Source organism: Sturnira hondurensis, unplaced genomic scaffold (assembly GCF_014824575.4).
Source record: "Sturnira hondurensis isolate 20B ecotype Veracruz unplaced genomic scaffold, ASM1482457v3 Scaffold0024400, whole genome shotgun sequence".
In the NCBI taxonomy this organism is placed as follows: domain Eukaryota; kingdom Metazoa; phylum Chordata; class Mammalia; order Chiroptera; family Phyllostomidae; genus Sturnira; species Sturnira hondurensis.
Window position 1 is genome coordinate 5,685,138 of NW_028097031.1, and position 17,188 is coordinate 5,702,325.

The window sequence follows — 17,188 nt, forward strand, 5'->3', positions numbered from 1 at the left end:
GTGTGCATTGTGACGAGTGCACCTCTCCGTGGGTGGAGAAGGGGGCGTGCCAAGGGCAGGAGGCTGTGGGGGTGGAGCAGGGAGCGTGGGAGCCCTCACGCCTGCTCCCAAACAGGCGGTCCCAGGGCAGGCTGACGGATGCTCATGGATGAAGGGTGGGTGCCGGGCGAAGACCAGTCCGGCCCCAGGCACTGGTGCCGCAGCAGCAGGCGGAAGGGCCCGCTGAACTCACTCCTGCCTGGCTCTCCACTGCCCCGACCTCACCCCTACAGGACCCCTCAGGGTTTGGCCAGATCCCACCTGGAATTTCGCTTTCATACGTCTGGGGATAGAGGAAGGCTTCCATTGCTTCCTCCACATATATTTATAACCTGGAATTTTGTAAGAATACTTTCATGCATTGCCCCTTAAATAAAAACTCTGCGATACTGTGTTAGCTGAGCCTCTGATTTCACTTATGAACCACGTGTCTTCCTACCATCCTGTGTTTGCTAAGCTCCCCTGAAACCCGCTGCCGAGCGAAGTCCCCCGCCCAATCCTCCTGCCTCTTCATCTTCCCCTCTGCTTGGCCCCGCCACGTCCCCAGGCATTGTCCCAGGGCACCCCCGCTGCACCTCCCCAGGCCTCACCCTCTTCTGTCCCCACAAGAAACCCAAGTTCACTCAGCTTCTCAGGCGCTCGGGGTCTCTGTGGGGACCAATGAGAAGGTGCGCACGGGGCTCTGCTCCCAAACCCCAGCTCCCTGCCATTTTCTGCCTCTCACAAAGCCGCATCCCCACCCTCTCTGCCTGCCTTCCTCGCTGGCCCTGGAAACCTGACGAGCGCATTCCCTCCCATTTCCACAGAACCTTAGACCAAACCGTGAAAGACGTACCTCGATCCAGGGTACCCTGACCCTCAAACTCCCCGTAAGGTCCCCACCACCCGGCAGGGCCGTCTCCGGGCCTTGCCTCTCCGCTCAGCAGCTCCTGGTCTTTGCTGCCCCATCCACTGCGGGGCGTGCTGCCCTTGGGGTCCACGCGTCCAGCCGCGTGGAAAGACAGCTGGCTGCCTCCGAACCCCGAGCCCCGGACTCCTGGGCAAGATCTGCCAGGAGGGAGAGGGTGCTGGAGCCACAGGTCCTGTGGAAGGGGGGCGGCCCGTGGCGAGGCACCCTTGGGTGCTGAGCCTCACAGAATGGGTGAGGAGCATTCCCCTGGGGACTTGAGGTTCACGTGTACTGTCAGAAAGAGTGTTTGTTTTGCTTTGTTTTGTTCTGACGGAAGTGAGTCAGACGGATTTGGTTTTGAAACTCGGCTCCCTCACGCGATGAAACGTTGACAGCCATGGGCCCTGCAGCCCCTCCTCTGAGGACGGACCGGGACGGGCCATCCAGGGGGTATGTTCGGGGTGCCATCCACCCACAGGGCCCCCAGGCAGTGCTGAGTCTCCCCCACACTGGGAGAGGTGTCTGCCCACAGCGCCGCCGGCACGTCATCCCTCGAAGGCCCTTTCTGGGGCCCCGGGACCCTCCGAGTGAAGTCCTGTCTCCTCAAGGGCACATCAAAGCCCCTAAGGCCCCTCTGTTCTCTGCACTGCTCGCTCCTGTCACCAAACCAGGGCAGCTCCCCACCCACACCCGCCACCCTGTGGGCCTCGGGTTTGCCCCTTCCAGGACAGTCCTCCCAACAGGCTGCCCTGGCCACCACCTGTGCTCACAGCGGACCGAGTCCCTTCCATGGGCTCCCAGACAGGGACCAACTCGGCTTTCCTAGGAGCCCAAGCAGCCTCGACAGCTGGAGACGCCGTGGCAGCCGGCTAGTTTCTGGGCGGCGCAATCGTCCTCTGCCCAGCCGGCAGTCAAGGCGCAATGCCCCTCTAGCCTCCACTGGTGGTCTCGGCCCGGAACGACCCTCGCAACACCAGAAACCTGAGTCATTCACCCCACCCCAGGCCCCGAATCCCTCTGCCTGTCCCCTTCATCAGGAGACACAGTCTCGAGAGCATGTCATCCCACGACACCCTCTGGTTTCTCTGTTCTTCTCAAAGCCTGCAGTTTGAGGGTGCAGAGCAACGCGCACCTCACAGGAACTCACTTCCTGGGGTACTCAGGTCCCTGGACAAGACGACCAGAAGCCATATGGCTTTCGCCTCGCTCGCCCAGCAGCGTCTGTTCCTGAGCACGGCATGAGCCCGGGTCTGCGGGCTTGCCAAGCCTCTGCAGACATTTGCCATCTCTCTCACAGTGCGCGTAGTGAGGCTACACCTCGTCCACGCAGTGTGACATCAGGGCTTCAAAGTGTGGCAAAGTCCTCCCCGTTTATTTAACACGGTGCCCAGAGTTCCTCATACTCCGTTTAAAGGGCAACACGGACTCGCCTCCATGGCCAGACCACGAGGCAAGAGGGCCTGCACTGCCCGGCCGGTGGCCACGTGAAGAAGAGCGCGGGGGCCCGGGGGCCCTCTGGACACAGCGGCCGGCTTGACTGGCAGGTCAAGCGGGTCCCCTGTCATCACTGCACCACAAACAGCGCTTCGCCCACCAAACCTTTCCCCCACTCCTGGGGCTCAGGGCGCCCAGGGCTTTCTGCCAAGCCCTCGGGCAGAGCTCCCTGCGGGCTGAACTCAGGCCCCACTCGCTCTGAAGCAGGATCACACATCCGATGCTCTGTGTGTGGCTTCCCAGAAGATTTGGAAGCATGCTTGATGTGGGTACGGGATGGAGACGGGGGAATTCTTGTGGCCCAAGGGGCAGGGGAGGGCTCCAAACACAACATACGGCTTGGCACAGCCGGGAAGCATCCTGCCAAGACCTCCCTTTGCTGGTAAGCCCGCGCGCATTTCAAAGGCAGCTCAGTCCTCAGTCCCGCAGCGACCAGCAGGATGCAGTGAGGTCAGCCCTACAGTCTGATGCCTAAAATGCTCCCTCCACTTTTTGCTTTTCTCCCACCCAATGTCGACTTCTCCGTCATAGTCTGGTCCCTTCCCCCCGAGACTGCTCTCTGGTCTCCCGAGAGCACTCCAGCCGCAGCCCCGCATCTGGGACGAAGCAGCACTTGCGCGAGGGGGACCGGGCCCCGTGCAGCCTGGGGCATCTTCGGGGTGGCGCCCACGGCCTGTGTGTGCACAGCACACTGTCGGTGCAGTCACGGCACGGCGGGAGAGAAGTCGGGGCGGTCCCTGCCCACTGCACTTGGGGGCACACAGTTCGAGATTTTTTGACCCAGAAGTGGGGCAGACATGAGACCACAGATGCTGCTGGGTCCCCGAGAAGGGCACAGCCACCCAGCTGGGACTGGATGTGGGACGTGGAGTCTGTCTGCCACGGCTGACTCAGACGTCTGGGTGGCCTTGCTGTCCAGCAGGGGAGCTTCGCACATGTTTTCCAAGCTCTGGGAAGGAAGAAGAGGGGACAGATGTGCCCGGATTTCTGGGTTCTAGACAGCACCACACACCAGTCAGGCCTGTGCCAAACACAGGGAACCAGGCTGCTGCCTCTGCGCTGCGGGCACGGACACTCCAGCCAGGCCACAGTCTACAGGGGACACCTCTCTGCCGGGCTGCCCCGCCCGACTTTCCCACACCTTCCGCGAGAGAGCTCTGTCCACCTCTGGGGACACACGTCAAGCATCTCCCCTCGTGCGTGGCCTCTGTTCCTCCTGCTGAGACCGGCGCCCCTTCCGCGGGCCCCCTGCAGGCAGAGGCACCCCTCTGCACGGCGCCCGCCACCCGCCTGTGTGTAGACAGCAGCCCCCCCCACCCACGACGGGACACTTGAGGCTGAGGTAGTGGCCACTGGGTGAAGGGGTGCATGGCCATTGATTCTTGACCCCACGTCAAGTGGGGATCCCAGTGGAAGCTGTGGTCTCATCCGGTCGAAGGGCGACTGCGTGGGCCCTGCTGTGTCGGCCGTGGCTGCAACTCTGGCCGTGCTGGCGCATCTCAGCAGCAGCTCTGTGGGGGCAACAGCCTGCACGGGGCAGGCGGGGCAGGGGATGGCCCTGAGGACCAGCTCAGTAGTCTCAGGACGTGTTCACTTGCAGCCAGAAGAGCTGAGGACAGAGCCTCCGCTTGAGGGGAGGAACGAGAGGGGAAGTGCTGGGCCCTGGCCCCCGCACCAGGCTCTACCTTGTCGTCGGTCCGTCCCAGCAGCTGTTTCCCTCCGTGGCCCGTACTGTTCCTCAGACCTGTGCCGTGTGGCAGCAGAGCCAATGGCCACCGCTGCCTGTGTACAACCTACCCAGTCAGCAGCCTCAGCAAAGGTAGTCTCTTTCCCCCAACTTCCCCCAGATCTTCCAGGTTGACTGTGATGTGCCCCGACCCATGTCCCATCCTCTCCACCCCCACCCCGCAAAGCCAGGAGGGCAGAGGGCCGACCAGAAAGCTGTGGCCACCGTGAGACCAAGGGGCCTCTGGGGACAGGTCGACCCCACCGACATCACGCGCGAGCGGAGAAGGGGGGCCCTCCTAGGAAAACTGGAGTGTTACCAGGAAGAGCAGTGTGGAGGCCGGGCAGGGAGGACAGTCTGTGTCCCCACCGGGGGCTCTCCCTAAAGGCCCTCTCTCCGATTTGATAGACCCCTGACCCACGCCGGGTTCCTGGCTGCACGAACGGCAGTGTTCTCGGGATGCCTCTCTGAGTGGCATGGCACAGACAGGACCACAGGGCCCCGTTCCAAGTTTCAGCTGAGACTGGGAGAGAAAGGAGAGACCAAGCGGTTCCGGGTCCTGGGCAGGGGGGGAGGAAGGGCAGGCGCCGGGATGCAAGCGGCGGAACCGCGGAGCAGCTGGAGAGGAAGTGGCCTCCTCTCCGGCGTCAGTCGGGCCTTGCGAGGAGCAAGGGCAGCGCCTTCTCGGGAGCCCCAGCTGCTCCTCAGCCTTTCCAGCCGCCCCGGGGCGAAGAATGAGGCTTTCACGGCGGGCGTGGTGGCAGGCTGGCGGCCACCCAAGCCCAAACAGTGCCCCATTGAGGGGCCCCAGGGCCAGCCGGGTGCCTCTCCCTTCCCCTGCTCCCCTGAATGGGCCGTTTGTGGGCTGAACAAGGACCGGGAGATACCCTGCCACCTCCTGCGAGGCCGCAGCTGCGGGCCTCCTTGGGAGCCCCGCGGGCCGCGCATCCCTGCCGAGGCCGACCAGAGGAGCACAGGATCCGGGAAGGGGCCCCAGGAGCCTTTGGGTGAGAGAGAAACACTCCTCAGTTCTCTCCCACCTCCCAGGCCTCTCTGCCAGCCGCCAGGGTGGTGGCTCTGTACCCCAAAAACACTTGATGCCCTGTCCACCTGTGGCCAAACACCTCCCTGTGCCACTCTCCTTGCTGGCTGGAGAGAGAGGAGAGCAGGGACGCCCCCCTTCCCTGAGGCCAAGTTTAAAATCAGGGCCGAGCTCAGCCTGGCCTCCACGCCCTCGGCCCTGGGGAAGATGGCCAGACACTCTTGCCGCACACCGAGTCACAGCCTTGTTCTCACTGACTGTTCGGTCCCAGAACAGTACGAGAGCGGCTCCTCCTGTGCCCTCAGGGAGTGATCTGCTGCCCCGGAGAGAGGGGCAGCAGGCCCTGTCCCAGCCGTCTCTCCCACGGGCCACGGGGCTTCCCCGTACGCTGTGACCTCAGAAATGCGAACTGCTTTGTCCTCGCCTCTCCCTGGGGGAGCCTGCGACTGCACCCAGGAGTCTCCCGTTCTCGGGACCGCCCCGGGTCTGCGGGTTGAAGAAGCCTGCCATTGCGGGCAATGCGCTGACCTACACACTTCTCTGGGTTCAGGACACGGACCTCATGTGCAATTAATGATGTGATGTGATGCGATGCGGGTGAGCCTGTCCTTCCCAGAGAGAGGCTAGGAGCAGGGACAGCCCACCCCGGAGACAAACTGTGCTGACTCCACCGTGGACAGAGTGTGAAGGGGGGTCCCAAGCAGCCCCCACACACCTCCTTCCCAGAAACTGGCTTTCCACCTCTCCTCCGGGTTCAGTCCGTCAGACAGGTCTCAGTCCCTGGAGAACCTTCCCTGTACCAGCCCCTAGACGTCGCCGCCCCCCACCCCAGCCCCGGTGTGCAGCCACTGCCCCTGGTCATGCCCAAGGGCTGGGTCTCCCATTCCGGGGAACCCTGACCGTTCAGATGAGCGTGTCCACCCAGCAGGTGCCGGGGCCTCCCTCTGGCCTCCCCCTCGGCGGGCTAGTGTCTTCCACAGTTCCCACCACTGTCACTGGCTTTCTGCCCGCTGGCTGGTGGTCTGCATACGTGCTCAGGTTGTCTGGGGCCTTTGCAAAGGCAGGACCGCAGCTGAGGTCTGCCCCACCACCGTCCTCCGCCAGCGGCGGGAGTCTCAGGAGCGCACTCCCTGAGTCGACACACTGAAACTCAGGAGACTTCCCACGTGAACTTGGTTAGCCCATCATCTCCAGTGGATTGGGTTTTATTTTTAACCCGAGACCTAATATTCATTTTTTATTCAACTTGAATTTACTACCTTAGCTTTGGTCCATCAGTCTGCTGTGTGGGTTCTTTCAGGAATGTAGATTCAGTGTGTGCAACCTCCCACACTTACATAACCTGCAAATACCATGTCCCCTCATTCGAACTGTCAGTGAGCGTGAAGGCAAGACCGGCACACCCAGACCAGGCGGACCCCGGTCAGAGAGCCCAGGGCACTGGGCCTTAGCCCCGCCCCCTCCAAGGCACAGAGGCCCCGCCCCAAGAGTTCAGTCCCGCCTCCAAGCCAGAGACCCCCCTGCAGAGAAAACCGGGTTGTCGCACATCAGGAAGCACACGTGTGCCTTCCCCCAGCTGGTCTGGGACAGGGGGGCTCAGCTCGGTTTCTCCTGCTCGAAAATAGGAGCCTACGGCGCAGCAGACACCAGGACCTCTGGCCCAGAATTATGTATTAGGTAACCAGTCTCTAATCTTTAAAGGAGATTATTTATCAAAACAGCCTTCCCACCAAAACCCTACGTGCTCCTTTCTAAGACACATTCCCCAGTGAAAGTCTGCGCTGCCGGCGCGTCATGGAAGCCTCCTGCAGGCACGGCCTCTGCACTTTCCTGGAGCCTCCAAACCCGCCCAGAGAGCCGCCGCTTCTCCCTCCCAGGGAAAACCAGAGTGACTGGGTCCAGGGCTTGCAGACACTGGCTTGGATCCCAGAACCCAGCCTGTGCACAGCGGACCTGAGTGCTACGGCTGGGCAGCTCTCGCTCTCGGGGCGGGGGCTCCCCACGCGGGCTGCACAAACGCCAGGCCAAGTCATGGGAAAGAGCGCGCGGGTCCCAACCCGACGTGTTTCCCCAGCTCTGTGCCCAGCAGAGTCTGAGTGTGAGCTGAAAAATGGATTAGATAATAACATGAGAATAAATAAGGCACTCACTTTGGGGTTTCTACTGGAAAAAAAAACAGTGAAAAAGAAGTTACGGCTAAGCTCACGATTTGAGGGCATCTAATCACTGTGCACAGCCAGCAGGGAGACCCAAGTAACTCGATCGCTTCTGGAACCCAAGCCATCACAGGTCGTCCCTTTCCTCAAAGGTCCTACCAGAAAGAGTGAGCACGCCCGTCCTGCTCCGCGTCGGCCTTACGGAGCGGAGTTTCTGCTGGTCGTTACGTTGTACACCGGAAACCAATGGAATGTGTATTTCAACTGTATCACAAAAAACGTTTTCCTCTTTAGAGGGTGTTTCCTTCTCTTCAAAAGCCCTGTTGGAATCGTGCTCCCCTCCCCATCATTCTGTTCTGATAAAATACGACTTCCCTCACTTGGTTCCAACGGTGACACTCCCCCGAAAGTCACCAAACCCGTCCGCGTTAACCTCTCCCCTCTCATCCCTCTGCTCATCTCTCCCATCACGTCTCCGGAAGACCCCAGAGCACTCCAGGCTTCCCGTCACACACAAACACAAGGACGGGTTTCCGATTTTCATCGGATCGGCTCAGGCCGCTCCTCCCGGGGCGCTGCCCACCACCACCCCTCCAAGCCCCTGCTCCCGCTCTTCCCAAAGAGCTCGGCCCCCCGGGCCCTCTCCTCCCCGCTCTAGGTCCCTCGCACACGTGCTGATCTTGCTCTGTCCCTGCGAGAGTCACCGCCAGCCCAGGGCCCTGCTACATCAGACTCACACTGAAGGTCTGGAACTCTGGGAAAGGAAGCGCAGCGGGAACTTTAACTCCGGCATTGCTGCTGCTGTCTGCCTGTCTGTCATCAGGGGCCCCTTCCTGGCCGAGTCACAGCGACGCCCTCCAAAGGGAGCCCCAGGTACCACATGCCTTCTCTCAGCCCAACACGGGGACATTAAAAAAATTAGAAGAAAACCACCAACCAAAAATCTATGCTAATTTGGCCACCCTAAAACACAGATACACCTGCAGCCAGGGTTTTAAGGAGTGGTTTTTAAAATTTAGTAAGCAAGAAAAGAATTTTTTCATGATGTAAAGATACAAAATGGCTGATTTTTTTAAAGTCACAGCAGATCTACGTGATAACGGTATTCAGCATTTAGGTTACTCGGCACGGTCCGAGCAGTCAATGCAGCTTCCTTCAGTGTGGGAAACTGGGTAGGTTCGTACATAATGTTAAAGAAAGCCAGGGTTAGGGACTGTACGCAGAGCACGATTTCAAGTCTGTAAAAGCCCCGGAAGGGAGTGCGCCAGATCACCCTGGGCTCTGGGGGGCTCGGGGGACCGCCGCTCTCTGCGGAAGGCCCTGTGCTTGGAAAGCGCCTGGGTAGCCCCCCGTCTTTTATGAGCACGCAGACCACGGGACAGACAGACACGAACGCCTGCCTGGCAGATGCGAGGCCACGTTCAGGCTGGAGCCAACCCTGTCCCATAGACACGCCTCATCCCACAAGATTCAGCCTGAGCCCACCCACCACCCCCTCCCACCGGGCAGCCGGTCGCTTCCCCCCACCCCAGCCTGTAACACTCTGCGCAACCTCGTTAGTGCTTCTCACCGTGAGTGAGTCGGGGCCTTGCCAGAGACAATAGCAGCCTTGTACTGAGCAGAGTTTACTATGGAGTCTGTTTGTGCAGAAGCGGGGTGCAGGGAAACCACAAGAGGAGGTGCACACCCAGAGGATACAAGAGGGCTCTGTGAGCGCCCTGGCCTGAGGAGGTGGCAGGAGGGGTGGCCCCGAGGCCAGAAGAGGAGGGAGGGGCGCACCCAGAGACAGCACACCCCTGGTGAGGGGCGGGGGCATCCCTTCACGCTCCTCCCTCCCTCCAGGTATGCGTGTCCCAGGATGAGTTCACCTGGGAGCCAGGGCAAAGGGCCCTGTGACATGGTCCACGGCGGGCAGCCTCCAGGAAGAATGCGGGGAGGACGGTGGGTGGACCTGGAGGAGCAAACGCAAGGCGCAACACAGTGACGTAATTTCTGGATGGCAGACATGGCCCCGGGTCTGTGCCCGAGGATCTCCTCCCTTTAACATGGCTGAGCATAGAGAGCTCAAGGGGATCCCACACATGGCCAAGTGCAGCTTCTCTCAATGGGCTCCGGTGCACGAGGCCTCCCAGGCCGGGCGTGCTGCGGCTGGCCCAGTCCCTCCTCCCACACTGGACAGCAGCCCGCTTCCTTCCTTCTTCTTAAATCAGCAGGAATTCAAGGATTACTGTATAAACCAGGCACCTAACTCACCTGACTAAAGGGGTAGAGGCAGGGAGTGACCGTGGCACAGAGCGACAGACAACTCCGACCACTGGGCATCTTGTCATAGTCACTCACCATCCTCTCCCGTAGAGGAAGCCCTGACCTGCTCGCCACCGTCTCCCAGACACCTGACCTCCTCAAGGGTGCGCCCACCTCCCGCTACCAACGGCTTTCCAAACCCTAACTCATCTAGATCTAACCCTGTAGATATTTTAATGTAAGCATTTTAAAAAATCAAACAGGCAAACTTTAAAAATTTTCATACACAGGGTCCAGCAGAAGTAATGCCTGCCTCAGTGCCTTTACTACGGTACATGAGTGTCTCCCACGGGGTGGAGAGCAATTCGAGCATTTCCCCTAAAGTGCCGTATGGTGTGCTTGACTCTGGCATTGTTACATTACAGAATTACATGCTTATGATTCTGTAATAAAAAATTATGTAATATAAAGGGGGCATTATTTGTTCCAGACCTTGTAGTTTCTTGATTTGGCTGTTACAGTCATCCCAATTTCTCTCCTTTCCCCCCTCCACCTGGTACCCCCAATCCTCCCAGCAATCTCACCCCTTAGTTCATGTCCATGGGTCATGGGTGTAAGTCCTTTGGCTACCCCATTTCCGATGCTGCTCTTAACATCCGTCTATTTGGTACCTACCAGTTATGCTTCTTACTCCCTGTGCCTTCCCCCCATTCTCCTTCCACCTCCCAGCGGATAACCCTCCACGTGATCTCCGAATCTGATTCTGTTCCTGTTCTGCTTCTTTGCTTAGTTTGCTTTGTAGATTCATTTGTTAATACGTGTGAAGTTTTATGTTCATAGCTTTGACCTTCTTTTCTCAAATAAGTTCCTTTAACATTTCATAGAATAATGACCTGGTGATGACGAACTCCTTTAGTTTTACCTTATCTGGGAAGCTCTTTGTCTGTCCTTTGATTCTAAATGATGCATTTGCTGGGTAGAGCAGTTTTGGTTGTAGGTCTCCGCTTTTCACCACTTTAAACATTTCTTGCCAAACCATTCTAACCTGCAAAGTTCCTTTTGAGAAATCAGCTGATAGTCTCATGGGAGCTCCGCTGTGGGTAACTAACTGCTTTTCTCCTGCTGCTTTTAAGATTCTCTCTTTGTTTTTAACCTTGGGCACTTTCATTAAGATGTGTCTCAGTGTGGTCCTCTTTGGGTCCAACCTATCTGGGACTCTCTTTACCTACGGGACTTGTATATTTCCTTCACCAAATTAGGAAATTCTCCTTCCATTATTTTTTTCAAATAAGTTTTCAATTTGTTTCTCCTTTTCTCCTTCTGATAACCCTATGATTCAGATGTTGGTAAGTTTGCAGATGTCCCAGAAGTACCTTATTCTACTCTCATTTTTGTGAATTCCTTTTTTCTTCTTGCTATTCTGATGGAATGCTTTTTCTTCCTTATGTCCCAAATCATTGATTTGATTCTTGGCTTCATGCCCTCCACTGTTGGTTCCCTGTGGATTTTTCTTTTTTTTTCTTTAAATATATTTTATTGATTATGTTATTACAGTTGTCCGATTCCCCCCTTCACTCCCCTCCACCCAGCACGCCCTCCCCTTCCCACATTACCCCCCTTTGGTTCATGTCCATGTGCCTTAAGTTCTTTAGCTTTTACTTTTCCCACACTATTCTTGCCCTCCCCCTATTTTCTGACTGCCATCTATGCTACTTATTCTCTGTACCTTCTCCCCGCTCCTCCTCCCACTCCCCTGTTGCTAATCCTCCATGTGATCTCCATTTCTGTGGTTCTGTTCCTGTTCTAGTTGTTTCCTTAGTTTGTTTTTATTTTAGGTGTGGTTGTTAGTAATTGTGAGTTTGTTGTCATTTTACTATACATGTTTTTTATCTTCTTTTTCTTAGATAAGTCCCTTTAGCATTTCATAAAATAAGGGCTTGGTGATGATGAATTCCTTCAACTTGACCTTATCAGAGAAGCACTTTATCTGCCCTTCCATTCTAAATGAAAGCTTTGCTGGATAGACCAATCTTGGATGTAGGTCCTTGTCTTTAATGACTTAGAATACTTCTTTCCAGCCCCTTCTTGCCTGCAAGGTTTCTTTTGAGAAATCAGCTGACAGTCTGATGGGTACTCCTTTGTAGGTGACTGTCCCCTTATCTCTTGCTGCTTTTAGGATTCTCTCCTTCATTTTAATCTTGGCTAATGTAATTATGATGTGCCTTGGTGCGTTCCTCTTTGGGTCCAACTTCTTTGAGACTCTCTGAGCTTCCCAGACTTCCTGGAAGTCTATTTCCTTTGCCAGACTGGGGAAGTTCTCCTTTATTATTTGTTCAAATAAGTTTTCCACTTGTTGCTCGAATTATGGCACCCCTATAATTCGGATGTTGGAAGGTTTAAAGATTTCCTGGAGGTTCCTAAGTCTCTCATTTTTTTTGAATTCTTGTTCCTTCCTTCTGTTCTGTTTGGTCATTTTTTTCTTCTTTCTGGTCCACTCCCTTGATTTGAGTTCCAGTTTCCTCTCCATCACTATTGGTTCCCTGTGTATTTTGCTTCATTTCACTTAGTGAAGCCTTCATCTGTTCATCTAATTTGTGACTAAAAACCAGTTCTGTGAGCATCCTGATCACCAGTGTTTTGAACTGTGCATCTGATAGGTTGGCTCTTTGTTGCTAAAATGTATTGGCTCTGGGGCTCTGAGCTGTTTTTCCACTTGAGCCATAATGTTTTGGTCTGTTTGCACCTGTTACATATGAAGGGCAGAGCCCTAGGTGTTCACCAGGACAGGGCAACCCAGGTCGCTGGGTTGTGATGCTGCATGTGGGGGCGGGGTCAGAGAGGGAAAAATGGCGCTTTGCTCCACTCTCAGTTGCACCTCAGTCCCTTCCGCTGCTTCCCCCAAGCAAACTGGGCCTTTCTGGTGCTGATTCCTGTGTGGGTGGGCTTGTGTGCGTTCTAGGACCCTGTGGGTCTCTTTCTGGGCCTCAACCCCCACAAATGTTTTCAGTGTTTTGAGGCTTTATTTCCCAGAACTAGGACCCAGGATTGCTCGATCTGTCTCACTCCCCAGTTATCTGCACACAAGTGTGGGACCGCTGTCCAGTCAGCCAGCCGCCTTGCACACGGTGTCCTGCTTCTCAGTCGCTGCCTTGCTGGGTCTGCCGGCCGCTGCCTGGGTGCCCAGAGTCTTCCCAGTGCTGCCTTGCACACCTGGGGTGCCTTGCACACCCAGTGTCACGCTTCCTGTGCCTCGACCCCTCTCCACTCTTCCACCTGACTCTGCCCACCTACCAGTCTGGATGAATGTGTCTGTTTTAACTTCTTGGTTATCAGACTTCCATACAGTTCAGTGTTCTTTCAGTTTTGGTTGTTACTTTGTTTCTGAACTGTTGTTGTCCTTATTTTGGTTGTTCCAAGAGGCACAATGTGTCTACCTGTGCCTCCATCTTGACCAGAAGTCTGCCCGGTGGATTTTTCTTTACTTCACTGAATGCAATCTTCATTTCTGCCTGGGTCTTTTTTATGCTGTTAAAGTACCCAATGAGTTACTTGAACATCCTTGTATCCAGTGTTTGAACTCTCCATCTGATAGGTTACTTATTTCCATTCCATTTAGTACTTTTCCTGGAGTTTTGATCTGTTCTTTCACTTGGGCCATATTTCTTTGTCTCCTCAATTTGGCAGCCTCCTTGTGTTTGTTCCTGTGTATTAGGTAGAGCTGCTTTGACTCCCTAAGTAGCATGCCCTGTTGTAGAAAAGGCACTTGTCTGGATGAATTGGATCCTTCAGAACCTTGGCTGCCAGACTTCCACACAGCTCAGTTTTCTGATGAATCTGCCTGACGTTTGCTTTGTAGTCGAGTCGTGATCTTTGCTGTAGTTGTGCACAGAGGCAAAAGATGTTTCCCTAACCCTCCACCTTGGCTGGAAGTCTCTTAATACGCCCACAGCCAACCAGGTGGTCCAGGCGGCAGTCCCTCACATATGCTAGGTTTTATTTTCCTACTACGGTTGACATTCGGTATCATTCTGTATCATTTACAGGTGTACAGTATGGTGGCTAGACAGTCATATACTTTACCGAGTCATCCCCGACACTCTTAGTCCCCTGCCGACACCACACGGTTGCCACAATGCTGCCTCCACCCCCTACGCTTTCCGTCCCTACGACTGTTCTGCAACCACCGATCTGTGCTTCTCGGTCCCTCCCCCTTTCACTCAGGTCCCCAGCCCACACCCCTCCTGCAACCATCTCTCTGGTTTCTGTCTATGAACCAGTTTCCATTTTGGTTTTTATTTATTTAAATTGGAAAATTTTTAAAATAAAGTTTTCTTGAACAGGGGCCAGAACTTGGGTGAGGGAAGTGAAGCAAATTCCCATGCAGGATAAGACCCTCTCTTTGTCAGAGCTGCTCTAACACGTTCATACTTTGTTCATCGTGAATTTTTTTTCACTGACTTTGATTTTCATTTTATTTTTTTAAATTTATTTACTTATTTTTAGAGAGAGAGAAAGAGAGAGAAAAACCAATGTGTGGTTGTCTCTCACCAGCCCCGACGGGGGACTTGGCCCGCAACCCAGGCGTGTGCCCTGACTGGGAATTGAACCGATGACCCTTTGGTTCACAGGCCAGTGCTCAATCCACTGAGCCACACCAGCCAGGGGTGATTTCTAAATATATCTTCACCACTGAGTTTCCTGGAACCCCCTCATTTCTGGATCCAGAGCAAGTCCCTGCTGCCAGCCCAGCCCTGGCCTGACGGAGGCTCATCCTTCTTTACTGAGCATGCCCACCAGCGTGTGTTTCCAAACTCCCGGGTTAGTTCTTTCCCAAGCAGAATTCTGTTTTCAACTCCTGCCAATTTTGAGAGGTTTTTTTTTTTCCGCTTCCCTTCCCCCACTGGACCACAAGCTCCTTCAGGATAGGAAATAATGCTTCATCTATTTCCATATCCCCTGTACCTGGACTTGGGAGATGAATTACAAGCATTTGCTGAAGACTAGGATCCAGGGCAAACTCTGCGAGTAAGGCCAGCTCATTAGTTGCTGGATCGCTTCAGAGCTTTGGTTTCCAATGACTTAGCGAGCTGGCTGGCAAGGGCCCGAAGAGTTCACTCAGTCTCCTCACTCGACTAGGGGCCGGGGCTACTACGCCTGTGGTGTGTTAGCAAGCAAGCCACTCAGGGGGATGGTTCCGACGGCATCCCGGGGGCCGGACAGAGCAGAGATTTCCAGGGGGCCCAGGATGCCCCTGCACAACCACAGTGCTGTTCCTTCTCCCAAGAGAAATCTCGGGGCCTGGGGTGGGGAGCTCCCAACAGGAAGAAATGCACGAGACCCGAAATGGGAAAACCACCGACACCCACCCCACCCCCCCGGGTCTGAGCTGCTCGTGTTGGGGTGAGGCACAGAGACGCCACCATCGAAGCCAGAAGATGCACCTGCCCGGGGAAGGCACGGGAGAAAGGCAGGCAGAGGAGAGAGCATGCAGTGTGAAGGACGCCTGCCTCCTCACGGTGAGCTCCTTCTGTCCAACGTGGACGCCCAGAGAGCTGACTAGGGTCCCCTCACCCCTGCACCAGGACAGTTTGGCCAAAGGACATCTAGGGTGACATGCCTCCAGCAGCCAACACTAATCTCTCCTCCCGGAATAGCCCAGAGAACCTGTGGAACCTGAAGGGCCACCTTTCAGAAACGCCTCTGGAATTCTTTGTCCTGCTGGCTGACCTCGAACCGTCTCTTCCGGCACCTCTCTGGTGAGCTGTTCTTCGTCCTCAGCAACATCCCTCGGGAGACCCGCAAACCCCCGGGGGTGAAACTAGCAAGATCCGGCTAGAAGGAGCACATCCCAAACAGACCAGGCACACATTCACACACAGTCACTTCTTCCTCACAGTGTCCCCCAGTGAAAAGAGGTCAAACTGACCTTGAAGAGGAAATGTCCTGTTTTGATTCGTTACCATGGCAACACCAGCCTTCTCTCCCAGGGCACCTGCCCCCAGGGTTCGCACCTGCCAGCTGGTAGCAAGAGTGGCCCAGCTCCCTGTCACTGGGCTTGTTTCACCAACAAAGGGGCCAACAGTGCCAGCTGGCTCCATGCAGTGGATACCTGCCCACTAAGCACTGGCCCTGGGATCGGGGACTTTTCAAAGGCCAGCCAACAGCTGGCAGGCAGGCCCCGCCAGGCCGCTGTCACCCCAGGCTGAATGGGAGACAAAGGCTCGTCTGTGACACAGACCCCCCCCACCCCCCACTGGTGTCTTATTTGAGCTCCCAGTCTCTTCCTATGGGAGGGCCGTGTGGCTGAAGGTGCCTCTCCCAGGTTTTGTGTTTTCTGCGGCCCCCTGCTTGTGGGTGCGGTGGAGAGGCGCTCCCCAGTCCTGGGCCCTCGTTCTGGTGCCGATCCGAAAGCTGCCGCCAGTCCCTCGGGCCGGGGGGTCAGGTTCAGAGCTGGTAACCAGAAGCCACTTTGGAGTCCCTCCCCTGGCCCCACACCAAGGCCTCGGAGGATTTCTTGTCACATGAGGTTCGTGTGGTTTCACATCCCCTCAAGCAAAGCTCTGTCGAAACTCTCCAGTCTCACATGGCTTCAGCTCGAAACCACTGCCCGCCCAGCTGCCTTTGGAGCGGAGCGGAGCAGACGGTCCAGAGACCTGGCCTCCAGGTCCAGCCTGGGCAACAGGGCCTGAGCAATCTCCGGTTCTCAGTCGTTCTCACAGGAAATCAAGGTCAACACAATGGTCACTAGGGTCCCTTCCAACTCTCCTTTAAAAAAAACTTTACTTTTTTCACTGCCTAACCCGGGAATTTCCGAAAACTAAGTGAGATTATTTTGATATAAAAAAATAAATGGATGCACACAACACGGGTGAAAAGGGTGAACCTCAGAAATATTTGGATGAAAGCAGCTTGTACATAGGTTGGGAATAGGCAAAACTAACCTACAGTAAAAGATAAAATTGGGAAGTGGTTGCCTCTGGGGGGGGGGGCAGGGATTACCAGGAAGGGGCATGACGGGACTTTGTGAGTTGAAACTTACATTTTATATCTGGGTCATACAGATAAAAGCCTCTGTCAAAACTCAGAATGCATTGCTTCTCGGCCTTTTGGCTAAGATCAAGTGTAGTATCTGTTCTTATCAGTTTAAAACTCAGAATGCTACTCTCGTGAGGGACTGCTGGAGGGATGGAGAGAGAGGCAGTACAATGATTATAGCAAATATTCATTGTAGAATCTACATGGATATATCAGTGCTCACTGTGGAGTTCCACCAGCTTGTCCACGTTTGAAAACCTTCGTAATAAAATATTGGGGGACACACTGTAGCAAATCGCAAACTATCTGACCCACCCACTCCTTCCCTCTTTCTTGACATATGATCCTTTCTTCCACGAACTGAGGTCAGTGGACCTGGGACTGGTACTCAGTCGGCACAGACAGGTCAGCGGTGCCTGTGATGAAAGAGGACTTCGCCGCTGCCCGTGGCCTTCACGGGAAGAGGGCACAGGCTCTGTGCATCCAGGCCCTGCCCTCTGTCCTCACCCTCCTCCACACCAGGACCAGAAACGGGTGGCCTATCTTCCCACCAGAGCGCCTCC

At 55.5% G+C, this 17,188-nt stretch overlaps 1 pseudogene; it reads left to right on the forward strand.

Annotated features, from left to right (window-relative positions):
• The first annotated feature begins 16,680 nt into the window (after positions 1-16,680).
• LOC118981728 (uncharacterized) lies at positions 16,681-16,889 on the forward strand (annotated as a pseudogene).
• The last annotated feature ends 299 nt before the right edge of the window (positions 16,890-17,188 follow it).